This window comes from Eupeodes corollae, chromosome 1 (genome assembly GCF_945859685.1).
Source record: "Eupeodes corollae chromosome 1, idEupCoro1.1, whole genome shotgun sequence".
Classification (NCBI taxonomy): Eukaryota; Metazoa; Arthropoda; class Insecta; order Diptera; family Syrphidae; genus Eupeodes; species Eupeodes corollae.
Window position 1 is genome coordinate 153,198,979 of NC_079147.1, and position 2,914 is coordinate 153,201,892.

The 2,914-nt window shown below is 39.2% G+C and overlaps 1 pseudogene; it reads left to right on the top strand.

The window, feature by feature from the left end:
• The first annotated feature begins 2,344 nt into the window (after positions 1–2,344).
• Positions 2,345–2,700, top strand: LOC129941308 (60S ribosomal protein L36-like; annotated as a pseudogene).
• The last annotated feature ends 214 nt before the right edge of the window (positions 2,701–2,914 follow it).

A 2,914-nucleotide genomic window follows, 5' to 3' on the forward strand; every position in this document is an offset into this window, starting at 1 on the left:
CTATAAATACGGAACAGCCATGCTAAGAGAACGTCTGGTAATACGTTTTAATGGAGTATTTGAGGGGCATATTTTCGTAAATGAATTTTGAGACGCTAAAATCTTCCCGATACACAAAAAAGGATCTTAGTTTGATGCAGCAAAATATCGTGGAATTTATTCTTAATTCGACTTATAAGATTTTTACAACGCTGTTGCAGAAGAGACCCACAACGTGGATTGCAGATCAGAAAATGTTAAAAGAGACTCAAGCAGGTTTTAGATTAGGGTACCTACTCTCAAATAAAATGGGATGGCGTAACAGTCCGTTGTGAACCAGGGCCTAGTGACTCACAACTCTCATTCCTGTGTACGAGTACAGTTGTCAGGAATGAAAGGGACCTACAATTTTAGGCTGAATCCGAACGGCTAATTTGATAAAGCACTTTTTCATGACAAGAATTACTCTTGGAGGATTTGTCAATTCCTCGCAAGAGGCAGTACTCGCCAAATTATTTTTTTTGTAATTAAGGTGGCACAGGCAGGGATTGAACCCAAGACCCCTTGCATGACAGTCAAACGCACTAACCATCATGCCACGGGTACTACTTTAGGGTACTCTACCATAGAAAAAATTTGTATTGTCAGCAGGCCAGCTGAAAGCTTTATAAGGCAGGAAAGAAAAGTGTATGCATTCTTTATTGAGTTCAAAGCAGCATTCGACTTATTTTACAAGCTATATGGTCTAAGCTTGTCTCTGAAGTTCGGACTCGTTCTCGAAGACCTGTATAGAGGAACACAGGCTGCAGTGAATAACGTAGCTGAGCTTTCTGATTGGTGCACAACCACTTCGGGAGTAAGACAGGGGTGTACATTCAGTCCCATCTTGTTTTCGATCTGCAGATTACCTTCCTAGTAGCTAGTACCCGTGGCATGATGGTTAGTGCGTTGGACTGTCATGCCAGAGGTGTTGGGTTCGATCCCTGCCTATGCCATCTAAAGTCTTTTCACGGGTACTGCCTCTTGCGAGGAATTGACAAATTCTCCAAGAGTAACTCTTGTCATGAAAAAGTGCTTTCTCAAATTAGCCGTTCGGATTCGGCATATAAACTGTAGGTCCCCTCCATTCCTGACAACATTACTCGCACACAGGAATGGTTGAGAGTTGTAAGTCACTAGGCCCTGGTACTCAAAGGACTGTTGCGCCACCCAATTTATTTATTTATTTAGATTACCTTCCAGGTAGAGTTGATTTAGCAGGTTTTCGTATTAAGAAATTATTGTTTGCTGATGATATAGTAATTTTTGCGTATTTACCAGAAACATTACAACTTATGATAAATAGAGTATACCGCTACTGCTGCCTTGGAACCGTACAGTCAATGCTCAAAGATCTAATGTGTTGATATTTAAGGAGGGTGGTGGACGAAATGCATCGAATGAAAATTGGAATTACAACGAAAAAAGTGTTAACGAACATAGTAAATTTTGTAAAGAAACCTGAATTTGGAGAAACATTTTAGCGAGAAACTACAAAGGCAATAACTGCAATTAATATTTCATGGAAAAGTTGCTTTATGAACGAAAACATAGCTCACAGTAGTAAATATAAGGTATTTGAAGCAGTTACAGTTATAAGAACCCTAAAGATACAAACGGATTACCTCCTGCAAGTTTTTAGTATGAACGAATACCGAACTGTTAGAAAACTATTAATAAAAGCTGTAGAAGACCAAAATCACTGGTACAGTGAGTAGTCGAGTCTCGCAGAAGGATGCAACTTAAATTTTGAATTTAAATGTGGAAGATGTATCGCACAGTAAAGCTCTTATGTACAAGGTTATAGCAGCGGTAGATGAGAAGTGTAAAGCAGAATATGCAGCTGAAGCAGTTGCGTCCTTGTTCAGAACAACTTAGAGGCTTAACCATAATCTTGCGAAAAGAACTACTTCCATGATGAAAGTAATGTAAACGTCATTGCGACAATGGTCAAGATAGGAAGCGAACTACTACCTGAACTTCATACCGCACAGACCCAATTTGCTACTGGAGTGTAATATTTGCAATTTAGCAGAGAGAGAAAGAGAACGTCATACATTTCGTCGGAACATGTTCAACTTAAAGGGAAAGTTGAAGAAATATTCTTGGAAAAAATATTTATGTAATAATTGTAAAATCAATCTTTTAATCAATAAAAATCAATTATCTATCTACTAGCCTAAGCCTTATTATGTAGACACAGTGTGAGCACTAGGAAAGGAAGAGAAGGGTTCAAAGGAGGAGTCGGTGCTCATTTGTTTTAAATTCCTGAATATCACAATATGTGGGAAAGACAGAGTGCGGTTAGGAATTCCTTTTCCGCCCATTGACGTCTAGAGCAAAATGGCTGTTCGCTACGAACTTTGTATTGGTCTCAACCGGGGACATAAAACTACCAAAATAAAGAATGTTAAATACACTGGTGACAAGAAAGTCAGGGGTCTTCGTGGTTCTCGCCTAAAGAACATCCAAACACGTCACACCCGTTTCATGAGGGATCTTGTGAGGAAAGTGGTTGGCCATGCTCCTTATGAAATTCTTGAAGCGACGATTGGGAACACACATTCGCGACAAGAGGATGCGTGAAGAACTTTCCAACATCCTCACTCAAATGAGGAAGACTCAAGCTCATGCTAAGTAGTTTATTTTCTAAGACATGAGGTTGGAAATAAAATAATGATAATGAAATGATGATTCCACATTCGGGTAGTACGGCTAAAAAACGAATCTCTGTACCTCACAATACGACCGAAGTTGGAGTCGAGGGTATATAGATAAGCATTCCTAGAAACGCGAGTATTACGGTTGAACTGTTTAAGGGGAGGAATGCAGGTTTCTATTTCTCTAAAGCATAAACGTTAAAATATTGGTAGAAAGGGTAAGACACGAAATCTTA